At 44.6% G+C, this 18,817-nt stretch overlaps 1 protein-coding gene across 5 annotated transcripts in view; it reads left to right on the forward strand.

The window, feature by feature from the left end:
- The window catches only part of LOC110398166 (calcium-activated potassium channel subunit beta-2), a 116,767-nt gene that overhangs the window by 30,065 nt on the left and 67,885 nt on the right, over positions 1-18,817 (forward strand). For 2 of the 5 annotated variants that reach the window (XM_021395590.1, XM_021395591.1), the window contains one exon: positions 1,693-6,748. The exons of the other annotated variants lie outside the window; for them this stretch is intronic. The gene's annotated coding sequence lies outside the window, so the exon portion shown is untranslated. The remainder of the gene's footprint in view (positions 1-1,692; positions 6,749-18,817) is intronic. 5 annotated transcript variants of the gene reach the window in all.

Consider the following 18,817-nt stretch of genomic DNA (forward strand, 5'->3'; position numbering starts at 1 on the left):
TTATTTGAGGGAGTAAAGTCTTTCCGGGACTGTTTTTCATACTGTTTCTATTGATTCACCACTAAGATATAGGCAGTTTCTGTGGGCTAAGGCTGGGACCCCCCGCAATAGAAGCACAGGACTTGGGTCCTGTTGGACAAATCCATAGGCAATGTATATTTTAAGCACTTAACCCCTCACAACAGTAGGGACGTGTTCCACAGCTTGCAGAGTGTCTTCTTTGCCTACCAAGGTTATTTGTAAGAGTCCCAAAATAGAGCAAGTACAGGCACAAGAATTTAGAGGATCTCAAAACTTCCCGGAGCAGAGGAAAGGTCAGGTTACAGGTGAATTGATGGACAAGTTGTTCCTTTTACTTTGTTCTGTTTTTAAAATTACCTAAGTAGAGAAGTGATGAAACATTACCTCAATAGGCGTAATGAGTGTAAAATAATTTCCAGCAGATGTAAACAAATAGTGTTAGGTAATTAAAAACTGAGATAACTCACTGGCTAAATTCCTCTGGAGTCCTCTTCACTGCAGCCTTTGATGATACATTAATATTTTATACGCAAGATTGAAAAACCTATCAGAGAGGATGGAAAGCACAGATTTCTTTTATCAATGGAAAAAGTGTGTTTATGCCAGAGGAGTACCCCTCTGGCCTGTGATAAAGGCAAAGCTTTATCATTCTGCATTTTCTCTTAGAAAGCATCAGCTTGGTTTCCAAACACCTTTTTTTTGACCGAGCCCTTTATCCATAAACTCATCCCATGTCCTCAGCGGTTGTGATGGCAGGGAACATGTGGTAGCTTTATGCAGGGGCAGTTGTTTCACATGTGGGAGATAACTTCATATACAGCCCATGTATCTTTGAAAATATATATTTCAGACTGAACATTGACCACAGTGGTATAAATCCCAAATGACTCTACTGCAGTAAGCACAGCGAAATCCCACTAGTCACTCCTGATTTACGGAGGACCACTGAAGGATTTGGACCCTTGATGAATTTTTGATATCCACATATGCTTTAGCTCCCAGCTGAAGCTCAAAAAGCACTTTGTAAAGCAGAGCAGTGCCATTATTCCTGCCTTACAAGTGGGGAAGCTGAGGTATGGCACTACAAAACAGCCCCTCCACAGTACAGCTGCCAGCTCCCAGGGTATTTACCTCTCTGCCCCCACACCACATCATTGCTCCAACGAAAATGGCCTCATTCAACACAACAGTCACTTTCCCTCCTGCACTGCATCTTCTCTCCACAACTTGATCCTTAGCACCTGGAGTGCAGAGCTGAGCACACAGCACCAAGTCATCAAAGGCACTAAAACAGAAACATTTTGCTGATGCAAAAGACCTTTCAAAAAGAGAGAGAATGAAAATAGAAGCATGAGCTTCATCAGAGAAGTGACTATTCCACCAAAGCAAAGCAGCAGCTGAATAAAGAATAAAAGCAAGAAGAGATTAAAGGAGATACTTGAGTCCTGAATAAAGGAGAGCACTGCATAGCAAATGATTTGCAGGGGGTGGAAATAAAGGGCGAGGGATCAATTCTCCAGCAATATCTTAATGAAGTTGCTGGAGAAGTAAAACTACGGTAGGAATAGGACAGTGTGGATAGAGAAAGCCAGCATGTGGTGGAAAAGAAACAGCTAGACACTGTATATAAAATCAGAGAGCATCTAAGTGGCCTATTTGTTTTTTTTTCAGTGGAAGGTGAATAGCACAACAGATTATCCATCACAAAGCATGGAAATAACAGCAGAGATGACTGGGACAGTGCTTCTGGAAATTACCAAACAAAGAAGAAACCCCTCTGATCATGGCATTCCAGGAGAGGAGTAAATTGGGAGAATTGCATGCAGAGCTTAGACCAACATGTGCTGCAAATGTTTGAGCAGTAATCCATTGCTTAACAAATGGGAAAGCAGCAGGCAGCAATTGCTGCTCAGCAGAACTGTTCAGAGCAGGAAAGCATCCCTGCCCAATGGCTACACACAAAATCAGGCTCTGAGAGCACTGCTGCTGAGCCCCAAACAGAGCAGAGTAAAATCACCAGAGCATGAAATTCTGCTGGAATTACTCTCCACGCACCTTGGAGACTGGCCCCAGCAACTGGGTGTGCATCCTCAGATACATATTTTACTGCCCTTTAAGCAATACACATCCACTGGGCCCAGCAAGCAGCATTGTGCAAGCTGCCTGTTTTGCTGGATTCTGTTTTGTTGCTGCTCAAACTCACAGTCAATCTTCAGTGATTTACTGAGGAGGATTGGGCACACCAGAAATCATTTTATTTCATCATCTCTGCCAAAGGAATTCAATAGTTTACACTACCCACCATTGTGAAAGATGCTGTTCAAGTCTGAATGTCCCCTCCGGGTAATCATAAAAGGATGCCTGACTCGTATCTGAGCAGAAAAAATAGCGAAGCCCCTGTTTGCACCAGCAGGAGAGGGGAAAAGGATTATTCTGATGTCTTTGCTGATAGCTGTCTTGGACATTTCCCATCTCTGCTGTTTCTCAGTACCATTGAGGGCTATAGACATTATTACAACATGTGGAAGCTTTGATGTTTCTGAAAATTAGCTGTGCTTTGTGGTATATGTGATCAATGTAACACGCAACTGGCAAATATTAATCTGGAAGCACAGGAAGACAGCAAGCTCTTGGAGACAAAAAGTGATGGAAGGGTTAAGCTGCCTTTATTTTTGCCAGCAAGTATACATCCTCTATTCCCCATCCACCCCCGTAAAGTACAAAATGTAGCAGATGTTTGTGAACAGCTAGCCTGATCTATCAGCCTTTACATAAATGAAGGCTGAGTTACTGAAGGAGAAGGCAGAATAATGTTTACAAGAGAAGAGCAAGAAGATTTCCGACACCTGGGCAACTTAATGATGGCAGATGGCAAAAGCTGAAGGCAAAGAGAAGCAGCAACGTGCACCAGCAGCTGTCGAACAAACGGGGAGGAGGAAGGCCTCCTCTGAAACTACGCGGAAGGATTTAATACCCGCAGTTGGGTGAGGGTGAGAGCGTCAATATGCAGAGAGAGGAGCCCGTGCTTTAACTCCTCAGATAACTATCGTCAGAAGTACCCAATGGATTGTCAGCCAAGGAGATTTTCACAGCAAGAAGCCATCTATTTGCATCAAATAGTGTCAGCCTGCAAGGCAGAGACTTCTGGGTCATTTAACAGTGCTCCAGATGTAGTCATTTTCTCCGAGGCGAGCGGCTCAAAAAGAGCAATGTGAGAAAGAGCCAGTCGGCATGGAAAGGGGACAATCAAGCAGCATGTGGAAGTGATTAACCACTCTGTGAAAGGTAACTCAGTTAATGGACAGAGCTGCAGGACACCTGGCTGTCCATGATGCTCAGCACAACAGAGACTGCAGGACTGGGGCCAAACGTGGGGCTGCAATTCACCATCAGGAAACAAGCGATTTCTGGCTTTGCGCTAGTGCTGTAGATTATGACTGGTCACCCAGCAGCCTGGCTGAGTGTGTACACTCCAAAGCTGCAGCAGACACAGGTGTTGACTGTTGTACCACAGGAAAGGGAATGGAGAGCAACTAGAGCTGTAAATGGAGGCACTGACATCAACTGGCTTTCTTAGTAATTCTTTCATCAAAAAGCCAGGGGTGGGATTAAAATGTTTAGCCAAGATCAACATGGGGATTTTATCTTCCCCCATGCTGGACTCACCCCTTCTATGGAATACCTGCCATCAACAAAGCTCAATTCTGACTTCAGGCTCACAAAGCCCAAAGAGTATCTGGATGTGCATGACAGAATTTGGCCTCTTTTTAAGGATCATTCTGGCTAAAACTAACTTTACTGTCTAAAACTCCCTGAAAGGGGATTGTAGCAAGTTGGATGTTAACCTCTTTTCCCAGCTAACTAGTGATGAGAGGTAATGGCCTTAAGTTGCACTAGAGAAGGTTCAGGCTGCATGTTAGGAAAAAAATATTCTCAGAAAGAGTGGTGAGGTATTGGCACAGGCTGCCCAGGGAGGTGGTCACCATCCCTGGAGGTGTTCAAGATCCGTGGAGATGAAGCACTGAGGGACATGGCCAGTGCGCAATATTGGTGGTAGGTGAACCACTGAACTAGATGATCTTAGAGATCTTTTCCAATCTTAATGATTCTATGATTCATTTATCCTGTAATTATACATTCTTAATGCACAGCATTACCTCCTGTGCATGTTGCATCTGCAGTCCTGCCAGTCTAATGCCGTGCTGACCCAGCATGGAAGAGCCATCATCATTGCTGAAATGTCTTCAGCGCACAGCTCACACCAAGTACCTATGGATTAGCGAGTCTCCCTGCTGCTGTTTTAAATAAAGACATGTTTTGAAAAGCACCTAGAAAGTGAGCAGAAAGACTGCTGTCTGATAGGTATGCCATTTCAAAACAAATTCATAATGTTCCTAGAGAATTTATCACCACAGGAGGAGAAAAGGTTATTGTGTGTGTAACCTGCAGCTTTAATTATATTGTGTACTTCCCTTGCGCAATTAGAAATGTGTAACAGATAGTTACACTTTCTAGTTATGTTTCTATCAAATTCTTGTTATAATTAGGATGACTCATAATGAAATTATGCATTATTTGCTCCATTCATTATATTGTTTGACTTAAAATCAGCATGCAAACTACAAATCTCCTGAATTCTTCTTCTCCGCCCCTCCTTGGTTGTTTCCTACGCACATACCGGTCAGGGTAGACAAAAGCATTTTTAAATTGTTGCAACTCCTTTGCAAGCTAATGGGCTTTATCAGAGAGGGTTTGCTGCAGACCGTGCCCATTGGTATGCAGCTCCCACTGACAGTTGCACCCGTTGACCACCAAGTCAGAGTGACTTTAACTTATCACAAAGGATCTCCTTTGGGGTCACTGTGGCAGGGAGGCCCAGGGGGTACTTTATTGACTGTGTGAGGGGATCTGAGAGCCATCCATTCTTTATGAGCTACCTTGCATACACGGCTAGGGGACTGTGTTCATAGGCGGCAATGATCCCCTGAGAAAGTGGTGAGGTGCTGGAACAGGCTGCCCAGAGACGTTGCGGATGTCCCGTCCTGGAGGTGTTCAAGGCCGGGTTGGATGGGTCCCTGAGCAGCCTGGTCTAGTGTTAGATGTGGAGATTTGTGTCCCTGCCTGCAGCAGGGGGGTTGAAGCTTGATGATCCTTGAGGTCCCTTCCAACCCAAGCCATTTTATGATCCTATGATTCCCTGCTGTATCCTGCTAGTAAACACTATTGTCTCCACTTCAGCGCTGAGAGCTCTCAAAGGGTCACCAGCAAAGTCCAAACCCCCAGGTCTGTGCATTTCCAGCTGGAATGTCTGATGCCTCTTGAGCTGCTGTGCCATCCCACTCACAAACCAATGGTGCAGTGAGCCCCTAAGTGAGACACTACTCAGAACAAGAACAACTTTTCTTCCCTTCCTTTTTTCTGCTCCCTTAAGGTAAATGTAGTGCTTAGGAAGATGTTGTACAGGTGCAAGAGGAAGATTTCTTTAAGTGCTTCACGAAGCAGGAATTGTCTTCTTGCACAGTATTTTCATTTTAATCCTAGGGTCGTGGACTGAATGGTACCAAAAATTCAGGCAGGTGCTGGTGAGAAGCAGACTGCCAAATACCCCAGGCTGCCTCCAGCCTCTGTGCCACAACTGCTGGAGGTGCAGCCGCGCTAGTGGCTTTTCCTTTTGTCCACTAGGGACCACACTGGGACCAGCAACTCCGGACTGACGGCAGATGTTAGCCAACGAGTTTTGATCTGTCCTCACCGGGCTGGTTATGAAGTGGCAGCCAAGGAGCAAAGAGCTCAGCAGGGTGGTAATGTTTCTGACCTGGGATCTAGGGATGTACACAGGTGCACTGAAAACAGCAGTCTGATAACATCCTGTTACAACTCCTCTTCCACACATCACAAATAGCTCACTTTGTTTGAGTTTCTTTCATTCATTACAATCCTGCATTCTGTCACCTTGCAAATTCAGGTTCCCAAATCTATCTTTTGAGAAGCACAGCCTGCCTCTGTGACTCTGTAATTCCAGGCACTGACACGGTCCCTACACCCCCTTGCTCCCCTCCTGCCTCATCTGCCCCACGGAGCTCTGTGAGCTCCCAGCTCCCCACCTCCTAGCTCAGCCCTACTCAGTTGCTGCTGCCCTCATTTTGCTGCCTGCATCGGTTTCGGGAGCTCCAGTCCCTTCCTACCCTTCCCAGGAGCAGCTTTCCCCTTAGTTTCCAAACAATGTGTGAAGCCCAGTTCTGCAGGCACAGGAGCCTCAGTGAGTTTAAGGATGACTGAAGCTATTTCCATTCCTGGGGAGGTTTAAAAGCCGCGGGGGGATGTGTGGGGTGAGAGCGATCACTGCGTTTCCAGCAGCCGCCCTCTCCCAGCACTGAATCGCGGCAGGAGCGGTGTGCCTAGCCTGGGTAAATAAACCCTCCCGAGAGCAATGCCTTAAAGCACTGCAAACAGCCTTAAGTGCGCTGGAGATAACTAATTTCAAGCATGGCTGTCTAGTGTGCCTGTCATTCCCATTGTCCTTCCAAACTATCTCAGACATTTTGAGCAGGGAGCACCCAGCTATGAGTTAGTAGGGGTTGTGACACCGATGGTCCAAAGGGGTTGGAGCACCGGGAGGGGACGATGACAGCGCTTAACAACTGGTGGCACTTTGGAGGATACGGCTGGAGCTCTGTTTATTAACAATTAGGCTTCGCCTCGGAGGAAGATGTGACAGCTGTCGGAGGTAGGATTTGCATGCGAGACAAAGGGAGCTGTTGCTGCTGGGTGCTCCGGGTTGTGCAGCCAGGTGGGGGCCAGGGGGGCCGGGCTGCAGGAAGCGCTGCTGCCAGCCCTGGGGTTTCAGGCAGAAATGTCTCGGGGACAAAGCGGCTCCAGAGTCATCCCCGCTGCATGTGCGCTCCCGTGAGCGGAATACATAGAGGTCATGCAGGAAACACTTTGCCCCTCACCTACCGAGCTGCTTCTGGGGTGGAGAGGGGAGGGTGCCCTAACATAAAAGGGGAAGGGGAAAGCAACAGACCTGTCAGCTGGGGGAGACTGCTGTTAGCGTGGAAAATGTGTCTGGAGTGCCACTGCTGTCATTTGGAAAGGGGAAAATGAAGCGGGGGGCTGGATTTTCCAATGAGGAACTCCTTGGGTTATAACTTATGGCAAAAAAAAAGAAACCACAAAACATAACGTGTCCATCCATTTTGCATAATCAAAGCTTCCTCTGCACAGTTGACATTGTTTTGCTGGATGAGAACTGTAGTTTCAGACAGAAGGAGGGAGGGCTCCCTGCTGTGCCGCCGCCAACCCCTGCTACCCCCCTCTGTAAAACAGCAGTGTGGGAAGAGATGTGATCAGTGCTCTGCCGGTACCCAAAGGGCTGCAGCCAGGGCTGGGGACTGGAGAAACACTCGGCAGTGTTACAGGAACAGCCTCTGGACAAAGCTGGTTTCACCTCAACCAAAGTCCAGGAGGAGATATGCAAAGTTGGGAACCTCACAGACTTTTTAGTGATGCGCCTGTTTGGCATTGCTAGACCAGAAAATGTCCGAACCTCAGAGTCAGGTCTGCACAGCAGAACGGGGCAGCAAGGTCTGCGTGTGGCCCTGCTCAGTGCTGGGCTGCAAGTTTGTGTATTTGTGTTTGTTTGTATCACCACAATAAGTAGCAGGAACTTAATGAACAAAAACCTTATGTAGGTGCATATGCAGCATCGGTATTGTTTGGGGTGTGTGATGTGAGTGTGACGTTCCCTGGGCTGATGAATTGTTTCTACTTGCGCATTAAAGTTTCAAATTCCCAAACAACAGAGAGACTTGAGAGTGAGAGGTATTTAGCAACAATAAAATGCTCTGCTTGCGGAAATGCTTCTCACAGGAGCTATTAAGAATGCACTTAAAGGAGCTGAGAGTCATGTCTTGCAGCAAGGGATATAGTACCGCTCACTCTGCTAAGTATTAAAATGAAGGCTGTGATATCATTTTAAACCTACTTCAGCGTGGGTGTCTACAGGCACACTTTACAATGCTCTTGTTAAATGCTCGCAACTTGGAGAATTCTGTTAGATTGAGTGTTTTCATTACAGGTTCATTAGAAAAGGGATTCCAGTGTAGCAGAGACTCACAGAAGAGTCTGAATTTACTCATCCTAACAAATGTTCCTTTTAAGGAGAATTTCAGTGATTATAGCAAATTGTACATGGGTTGTGGTGTCACTCATTTAATAACAATACACCGATGAAAATTTATCAACAAAAGTGCCACATGCCTTCAGTCACAGCAAATACAGTTTGTGCCAAAGAGAAGCAATATTGGCTTGGGAACAGCGAGAATTCCCCTTAAGAAACAACACTTAAAAATGTTCAGCATCCGAGCAACAACTTTTCAGTTAAGTGCATTGCTTTGCATTGCAAACTGGGGGAAAAGTCATTTCCGCCCATGCTATCTACACTACAATGTGGTATGAAATGAGAATAGGGAAAAATTTCATTCAAGAAAATGTTTCTAGTAGTTTGCAATAAGGATTAAAGAGATGTTATGCAGAGGTATTAAGCCTGTGTCAGAAATGAGCAAGCGGAAGCCAAGCACCCATCTTTTCTTCTCCATCTCCCTTCTATCCAGAGGCTTTGGCAATTTTACTTTTTTTACTACCCATTCTTTGGGGCCTTGGGCAATCCCCAGCCTCATTGCACCATAGGTAGGGGTTCTAGACCTGTGGGACAGTGTACCAGTGAACATGTAGGGATTGTTCACTGGTACCTTGTTCACCCAGGTGGTGATTAGGGAACAAGGCTGAACATAGAGTTCAAGAAAAGGGAAAACGCAGAGCAAACTTTTGTTGCAGGAGCAGGTTCATATTTCAGGTGTTTTTGACAGTAAATAAGATATATTGCAAATCCCATGATTCAAAACTAAATCTGCTTTCAGAACTATTCCAGACAAATTTGCCACTTACAAAAATGTCTGCCAGTAGCAAATATCCATTTGTCTGAGATCCTGTCAGAAGTGACTCCAAATCTCTTTGTGCTCCCTTTGCTCCGCCAATGCACAGCAGATAATGAAGTAAGCTGCATCAGATTGATTCACTGTGCTGAGAAACAATTTTGCCATTTTCTTCAAAAGCTGAATGAGTACTTTATGCTATGAATCTCACTTGTCCTTCTGCTTTATGAATTGCCTATGGAGCTCGTGCAATTTTCTAATTTATTTGTTTGATATTATTTGGGAATTTCATCAGTGAATAACACTTGTCTGGCAGATCTTTTGGGAATGGCAAATGCTTGCAAATTCATACTGTGTTGCCTACTTTAGTCATGTGGTGTTCCTTGGGTAGATGATTTGTGTAACTAACTAATCAACTGAATAGCAGATTTCACAACCAAGTGTACGATTTCATCTTGGATTCCCATCACTATCTGAGCAATCAGGTTTAAAGTTCCTGTCTTGTGAGGAGTCATACGAGCAACACATAAGCACTGAAGGGCTCCCGCCAGGCAGATGTGAGAGCCGGGTTAACAGCTTTCAGATTTGTATGAATATTCATGGCAAATGTCTGAATTCTTGCAGCTTTGCTAAAAGGAACAGTCAGCATCATCCATTGCGCACGGCATGGGCCACTCTCTCGCAGTGCTTGTGGAGTGTGAACATTATGAGACAGGGATTGGCGCAGCATGAACAAGTAAATATGCCCTAACAATTTTTAGCGATGCAGCTGGTGAGCTGAGGTCATTACCTCAAGGTTCCCGATCCCAGAAAGCACGGGCGAGGACAGGACCCGGAGCTGTCCCCCCGCCTGCTGGTGCTGACTGCGGGGACAGGGGTGACGTGGCTCAGTGTTGTCATGCAGGGCGCTGACGGCATGCCAGGGAGATGTGGAGGAGCTGTGAAACAGCAGACAGAAAGGAAACTAACTAACATCTGGTGTATGGCTGAAAAGCAGGGAAAAGCAGTTGGGCGAAGAGTTTCTGACAAATGGTTTTTCTCAAAGAGAAAAAAAAGCAGCTGTCAAAATACCAAGCTCTTTTGACTCAGAAACAAATGAGGAGGAGAAGGTTATAGAACAGGGATGTGTTTGCCTTTTGAACTATTTTTGCACTGTACTTATGTCAAATAGGAAACCTCAGGTCTCCTATCAAGTGTTTGTATAGTCCAGCTACTTCCCCACTCTATGTAGAACAAGTCAGGTGTATGCTGAATGGACAGGGCTGCTGTGCCAGCATTGAGCCGACCAGCAGTGTTATGCCCCATTTTGTTGGCTCTTTTCACCCTTTCTGTGATTTTGAACCTCAGTGATCCTACGTATCCCCATTCATTTTAAAAGTAGAAACAAGGCTGAACTGCACACAGCAAACAAGCCACACACCGACAGTCACCATGAGCAGTACCTGCGCATTTATATTGTCAGGGCACACACAGTGCCAGATTAGTGCTGCTTGTGGAGAGTAATAGAACTAGAAGAACTAGGGAAACCGAAAACAAAACAAACACAGAGGATCTTTGCTACGAAGAATATGATTTCATGTAGTCTGGGATGAAATCCCATCTTAAAACTCCCCCTTGATACTGCTAAAACTCCTGCTATGTCTCTTTATTCAAATACTGCTTTTGCTTTCATAGTATAAAGCTGTCCTTTTGGCCATGGTTAGCCCATATCTGTGCTTGCTCCAGGCAGGATAATTTTGTATATACCACTTATAAAGCAGTAGTTCATTTTTAGAGAGAAAACACAGAGAAATCCCAGCTTGTTCTGCCCTCTTTGCTGGGTGCCCCTCATGTTTGCATCTCTGATGCTCCCATGGCAAGCTCTGCAAGGACACCCAGCAAAAATCCTGGAGCTGCAGCACCTTCTGCTAAGATCCCTGAAAGGTTAGAGGCAGCAACATGGTTGTTAGTGAACAGGAGTTCCCCACTGTTCATTTATCATCCATTTCTGTAGCTCTGCAGGAGTGACCTGTCAGCTCTGAGGCCCTCAACAGTCTTTCAAAAATACTTCAGTAAACACACAAGTTCTTATGTAACTGTTTGCATCAAAACCTGGCCAAAACCTCACCAAAACCTGCAGTCTTGCCTGCTGGCCCCTTGGCACTGACCTGTCCCAAAACTCCCCAAGGAACTGAGATCAAAAAGCAACAGGGAAGGTGTCCTTCAAGAGAAAGGGGGAAAACAGCTGGAGAAGTTACATGACCTTAAAGCACTAACGGGGGTTATGACTGGATCCCCAGGCAGTGGATGCAATGGGCACGTGGCAGCCATGACCAGCCCCAGCCACCCCCAGGTGCCTGGCCATTTTGTCATTCAGGAACATTCAGTGTTCCTCCTGCTCTGCGTGCCACTAAGTTGCCCTAAACCAGCTGCTGCCAGAAGAGTTTTGAAGACCGGAGGAGACAAAAGAATATTTGTCCCGTTTCCCCACTACCCTGTCTGGATCAGAGACTGGAGTGAGAGTTTCTGTGTAAGCCCGACGTGGTCCATCTTGCAATGTCACTGTCCCAGCAGGAGCCCCTCCATGGCACAGTCCTTTGTGCCTGCCAAGGCCCAGTACCACAGGAGGGCCGGGATAACATTGCTGTCTTAAAGAAATGTTGCAGAAAATGTTCAATATACTTGGCTGTACTTTACTTGCAGGCAGGCTATTTTCCACCTCAGCAGAGTGGTACTCCTTCCTGACAGCCATTAGTTATTTGCAAATTTAGATGGCCCCTATAAACGTCAGGCTCCTGGGTGAATAAATAATATTTCAGAGCAATAACTCGAAATAAGTCAAACTCTGAATGGTGAGAAGGCCACTAGTACGGTCCCTCTGAGACACACTCCCTACCACTTCTAATTAATATCTGGTACTTAAAGCATCACAGTCCGTGGTTAAATCAAAGTCAGAGGAAACAAAGGAATATAAAATCTGTTGGAGACCTGTGCCTGTCTCCATCCATGGGAGCAGGCACGCTCTTCAGAGCTGCTGCCAGACAGACTGACGCTGACATCAGGAGCTGTGGGTTTGGGAGCACAGCCCCAGAGACCCAGCAGCCAGGCTGCCCTTGTGTCACCCCCTGTTATCCTGCTGTCTCCCCCTTCCTGCCCCACCACTCCTCCTGGAGAACAAGATCAGTTCACAAACCATCCAGGAAACTGTGCTTTGGTTTTGAGATGCCAGCTGGGACTCAGCAAGCACCAGAGCTGGTGCAATAAAAGCAGGAGAAAAGCAGAGCCAAGAGTGAGATGCAGGGAACAGCAGCAGTCCTGGCACAGCACATTTTCTAACTAAACACCCCCAAACTCCTCTGTCCTAAGGACTCGATGAGGCTGCTGCAGAAACAGGCTTCAGATAACCACATCTTGACCTCAGCAACATATTGCAGAGCCCAAGAGATATAAAAGAACTGAAGGGCAAAAAAAAAAAAAAAACTAGGAGTTTGCCTGCGTTCATTGCCCTTTGATTGCTGGGGTACTTCTATCTACTGATGAGCAGTTTTTGTGCTCGTATGTTGAATTCCAGAGCCGCTGTTGTGGTGATAGGGCAAGAATCGATGGCTGTGAAAAATAGTCCTTGCAGAGCCAGTGTAAGGATGTCTGTTGTGATTTGTCCAAGTTTACTGATTCAAGGAAATGAGTGTTTCAGGTAGAGAGCCTGAGTGGAAAACATCTGTGCAACTAGGCCATCTTTCAATTCCTCCAACAAAGCATATATACTTCAAGGAGCACTAATCCAGGCAGGGAACAAAGGAAGTTCATTTGTAACCATAGCATTTTACTAACCAGAGGATCTTGTGGAAGATGAGTCTCCTGGCTTTTGAAAACCCATTTTTATGAAGCATCGGGACATAGCATAAACTTCTGAAAACTTCTCTGATTTCATTTACTTCCATATAAGACATTGATCTCACTGACAGCTCTGTTCTTTGAAAGCTCTTCTGCTCTCCTAACTATTAATTGCACAAAATGTGCATTTCCCTACCTTGCAAAGATCATCACAGGACTTGCTCTCTGGTTGTAAAGTCCAAGAAGTCCACAGAAAAATCTTTTTTTAGTAGAGCTTAATTAAGACAATCCAACAATTTGTATGCAGCTGATATGGAGGGATTTTGTCACAGGTAAACGAGTTTTGAAAAAAATTGCTTTTATCTCTTCTTGCTTGCTGTTTTAGTCATATTTTAAGTGGATTAGTATAATCTTTCCTCAGCCAAACTCCACAGCCAGTCTATTCCTTCATTGTTCTAATTTTACAAAAAGAAAAAGAGTGAAAGCAATTAATTAAAAATCTCTTCAGAGATGCATATGTGAGCGCACTTATTCACTAAGAACTCACGAAATAACTCTGCATTTTAAGACAATTTATCTGGCGCATTAAGCGTGAACAGGATGTCTTTGTTAGGTGCACCCGCCTTTAGATGGTTCTCTAAATGAATATGCTTGTCATGTAAAGATGTCTGCAGTGACTCAGCTCAGTTGGAGAGGATCCCCTTTCAAACTATGTTTGAGCTTCTAGGCAGGTTTCTTTTTCATTTCTCCCGTGTGATGAAGAGGTTGATAGATTTCAAGCAAGGAGTCTTTCCCTGCTGGGACCAGGCTGTCAAAAGCCATCGCAGAACTTTCAAGATTCTGTTGTAACTCCACAAGTCATAATTCACCTCCAGAATTACCAGAGTTGAAAGAAAACTCCCAGTAATTGACAACAGGAGATTTTTAGCAGTGTTACTCTGCGAGGCTGCAACATCATCTTCTGCACACACATGGATGCCCACATGGGGAGCAGTGCTACCATATACGGTGAACTCCACTGACCTGAGTTTGAATAAGTAAACAGCAGTTTGCTCACACTAAAACCCTGCAGTAGTGTATTCAGAAACTCTTACGGCCAATTTAAAAAAAAACGTATTCACATTTTGTAAAATTTCTTCATTTCTTATGAACCAAATAAAAACTAAATTTCTTGAATTTAGCGTGAGGGATAAGGTCTGGCAATAGGGATGCTTGATCTCAAAGCTGTCCCCTTCCTTAATAGAAATCCAGCGCATCTGTGCTGAGTGCTGTGCCTTCCATTCTTTTGTGAATATTCATCTCTGGAGTCTACACAGCAGACATGGTTTAGTGAGTGTGGTGATAATGGGTCAACAGTTGGATTAGATGATCTTAGTGGTCTTCTCTGACCTTAATTATTCAGTGATTCTATCCTGCAAAGTACACTTTCCAGGAAGCTTAAATATGCCTATGGAGGTTCATAGAAGTGCTTAACCTGTTTTTTTTTAGCAGAAAACCCATAACAACAAATGGATTTCTGTGCCCTCTTTGTCAGTGATTTCATCAATATCCTTTTCAGTCTTCACCAAACTGTTCTCTGTTTGTCTGTTCTTTCTGCTCTCTGTTCTGCTTGCCTGTATTTAAAAAGCCTCCCATATCATAGCCTGCTGGTCACTAGCCAGATATCCAGATGGTACTTATGTACCACATTGAAAGGTGCCTTAGAAATAGCAGGGAGAGAGGAAAAAATATCACTGGAAGACTTCAGATGCTCTTTTAGATAAATAGCAGTGGTAGAGCTAATTAAATGTTTCTTCCTTTAGAGAATCTGTGGAAGCAGCAACAGTTCAGTCCCCCATGAGAATGCACCTCTTGCTGTTGGATTTTATCTTCCCCCAGATAGTTGATATATCTGCCCAAATTCTTTGGAAGAAGCCAGGCTTTTGTCTGGGTTTGAAGGTTTCTGTCAGCACCCATCATTGCTCTGCCCTAACACCACTCCTCTCTCAGTCAGTTCTGTGCAGACAAGTTGTTTCTGTAAGAAGGATCAAACACTGCTCACCTTAATTGTGTGAGTATCCCTCTGGCAATAATCAGGCTAATTGCCTCAGTGAAGCCAGCTAGATTTGGCTTAAAATCAACCACCAAAATTATTTAAGCACAAGTGCATGTGTCCCTTTACAACCCCAAGACCTTCTCATTAAACATTATTTACATCTCACTCAGAAATGCTGCTTCTTTTTTCTCTTCCTTTTACCAAGGAGAAGGATAGAAAGGGTTTGGTTTTCAGGAACATCCCCAAATGAATGCTAAAGCTTCTCTAAGCAGTCCCAGTTCACTGCCTCCCCTTGTGCACAAATCTCCACATATCTCTGATCATTTTCACTGTCAGTCTCTGCACTCTTTTTACATCTATTAGAGATTTTATGAGATAGGATGACTAGAAATGAAAAAAAGATTCTGAGGGGAGAGCATGCAATTGATTTATGTTAATGGCATTATAATAATATTTTCAGTGGTTTATTTCTTTTTCATTTTGTATACAGCTAAGATGTTGATTACTTTTCCCGCTTATCGAACAGCAACTTCCACTCGGGCTCCATGCATTTGTTCTCAGGTCTGTCTCCAAAGTGCTTAAAACATAATTAATTAAAAATCCCCCCACTACATAAGAAGTTGAGATAGTTCTTTCCAATCAATCTTACTAGAATTCATCAATGAGTTTCACCAACTGTCATGCTGCTGATACATTTCTCTATGCAAAGCTCCTCTGCCTTCAGTAGCTTTGACATATTTAACAACGGTTAATGCTAAAAAAAAAAAATGAACCCTGTAATTTCTATTGGGCTATACCAGAAGCCTTATAAGTCCCCTAGATGTGCATGAATAAATATTATAGTCACCTGTGACAGCATTCTTAATGATTTTTGTGTTTCTTCGCACTGATAACTTTCATCTTTTGTGCATGTGTCAGAGATATAAAAAGGCTAAGTGTGCCAAGATGCACTGGGAGTTTATAAAGGCAATCAGAGAATAAATGTTATTGCAGAATCTTGCCTTCATAACACATTCTGCCTTGAGAACTGTATTAGGTGTCAAACTGCTTTACCCTGGAGGGATCAGAATATGAAAGTGTCCTTCAGCGATGTCAGCAAAAAAACCTGATGGAGGGCTGATGACGACATCTGATAACCCAATAGAAGGGATTATTTGGCACAGTGCCACGGATAATCAGAAACCTTTTCTACTCCTGTTTGACAACCAAAGAGGAACAAACAGATTTGGACAAAAATCAGCCTGGTTCTTGTCTTAAAGTTGAGAAAATCAAATGCGAGCACTTCATCAGAGGTCTGACAGAGTCACTTGCCTTTCTTCTGTTCATTACAATGTGGCTGCGCACTGCCTTATGCTGGCTGGTCAGAGACAGAAATACAATATCACAAATGTGGGATCTGCCAAAAGCTGAAAACACCAGCAAAAACAAGACTTTGTCTTCAAAGAGTCCTGTCAAAATTAAAGAATGGATTTTCAAAACACCTTGGCATCGAGAGCTCTTCCAGACTTCCCTAGAAAATGGACAACAAGGCCATTTGTCTTCAATTTTCAGCGTGCCCCTATAAAACTACTTATAGCCATCACATCTTTCCTACAGGTTAGAAACAGTTTGTAACAGCATCACCTAACCCTGGAAGTCTCTGTTTTTTTGTAATGAAGCACATGGATCGTTACTGCCTCAAGCTGAGACACAGGAGTGAATCCCTTGTACGGGATTCAGATGAGCACCCGTTTATTTGGTTTGTGAGACAGCGCACCCAACGTATGGCAATTTCTGTGCACCTTCATGCATGATGCATAACACAAAGTAGTTATCAGACTAATTATATCTAATTGGCAAATCTATTATTGATGTGCTTGACATGGTGGCTGCTGAAAGCCTCAGGTTGTGCCAGGTGGTAGACAAACACATGGCCATAAAGATAAATTAAATGCACTTAGAGGAGGGACGGTAATGCAATCCTTGTGTATGGCATTGGATACCATTGGGATTCCTTGCGGTGGGAGGAAACAGCCCACTGCTGCCACCCATGTGAGCACACAGGTTGCTCTGGGGACAGGTCCTGGGGAGCACAAAGGGGAACCTGCTGGGAAACAGACCCTGCAGGGCTGAGCCCACAAGCATTTCAGCAGTGTGGCATCTGTGATGAAGCCAAAGCCATCCCACCCAGCACTTGGAGTTCTCAGCCCTAGCCTCTTTCAGCCCTTTTTCCTACGCCCTGGAGCAGGATTGCAAATCCTAGTAGTTGGACGGCTCTGGGTATACTTTTAAAGAAGAAATGAAACCCCAAATGGATGCACGTTTGCCATGTAAGTTTTGCACCTGGATGTAAGTTTTGTTGCAGTGTCTCAGAGGGGCACAGCGTGGAGCTGGGCAATAATTAGCTGTCTGTGTTTGACATGCCATTGGCATCGTTCTGCTGGCTGCTCCGTGCTCCCCAAACACGTAATACTGACTGTGCAGAACCAGAAGCATGCCACATGCAAATCCACACAGGCTCTGAACAAAATACAGACACCAAAGCAACAACCTCCAGCCACTTCTCGCGGGCCCTTGCTCTGGCAGGCTGTTGGTCATCCTGCCTCTATCAGTCACCCAGCATCATCTATAACCTAGGAGAATGCTGAGCACGGAGCTTGCTTTGCCTTTCTCAGGAAGGATGGGGAAGGATTCCAGCTTTCCTTTCCTGAAGAGCCTCATTCGTATTTCTGAACTGTTTAGTGTAGGCAGCAGAGAGTGATGAAAGACTGGGATAGCAGCAGCTGCAAATGAAGTGCCACAGTGCGAGTACGGAAGGTTCATTTTGCAACTCTCCAAGGCTGCACGACAGCTGAGATCCTGGGGCGGGAGCAGAGCAGTCCTGGGCTGGAGAAGAGGAAGGTGGAGGGGCAGGCAGAGACCGCACTCTCTTTCTGTACGGCCATTTTTTGGTGGGGAAAGGCTGTACTTACAGCATCCCTGGAACTGGGCCATCCACTCTTCTCTCAGAGAGCTTGTTGCCAGCCATTAAATTGCACTGTATTATATCATAAATCCAGAAGAATGACATTTTCATTCATGAGGATTCATAGTAACCACAAAAACAAGCCTTCCCTCTCTAAAGCAGTATCCGCCATTCAGATTCTCAGATACAAATTTCCCAGGACAGTATTTTTTCCATTCTCTCTCACACGTAATACTGTGTGTGATATTTCTGGCTTTCACCTGCACATAACTAGGAAACACTGCTTATCCAAAGAGAATTCCTTTGCCTCCCTAAGTCATCTTTTTCATCTATAGTATTTTATACCAAGACATGAGAAAACAGTTACAAATTATATATGACAGCATCTCCCAGCTCCAGAGATTTCAGACGTGTCTTTCTCCGTGCTATCTTTCTTTGCTAAATCTGGATGAATAGGACAAAACATATGTTGCAAAGACATCATTTTATCATAAATTAACCCTGATTTCTTCATTCAGATTTTGGTAATATTGTGGAATTACTTCACCTTCTGCTAACTCCTGACTGCCTTTACTATCCATCCACGCAATTTAAAAATCGAATAAGCAGGCTGTTATGTGTGAAAAGTAGCTTTTACCGCAAGAAAATGAAACATAAAAACAAATGCTGAAACCAATAAACTTCAGAAAATGCAGAGCTGCAGCTGTCATCCTTATCCTCGGGAGCGGCAGTAGCATCACAGCTAAAAATCAAAATCCTCAAATTCAATCAAGGCTCCGTGATTGCACGGTGACGGCACTTACTGTACAAGCCCACAGCAAGAGCGGATTCCTACCCGGCCAAGGGCTGGTGTTTGGGCTGAAAAGGCGGGGGAAAATGCTGTTTTCTTATTTTAAAGCAGATGAGCAGAGCCGCAGAAAAATTATGTGCATTGTCCAAAAACACAGAGGAAGGCTAAATCAAAGTCAGCAGTTTCCCAGATCCCAGCACACTGGTTAAATTCCATTCAATATTTTTTACTCCCATGATTTTTTAAGGGTACTCTTATTTTTGCCTTATCCCCTCTTGTCA

Source organism: Numida meleagris, chromosome 4 (genome assembly GCF_002078875.1).
Source record: "Numida meleagris isolate 19003 breed g44 Domestic line chromosome 4, NumMel1.0, whole genome shotgun sequence".
NCBI lineage: Eukaryota > Metazoa > Chordata > Aves > Galliformes > Numididae > Numida > Numida meleagris.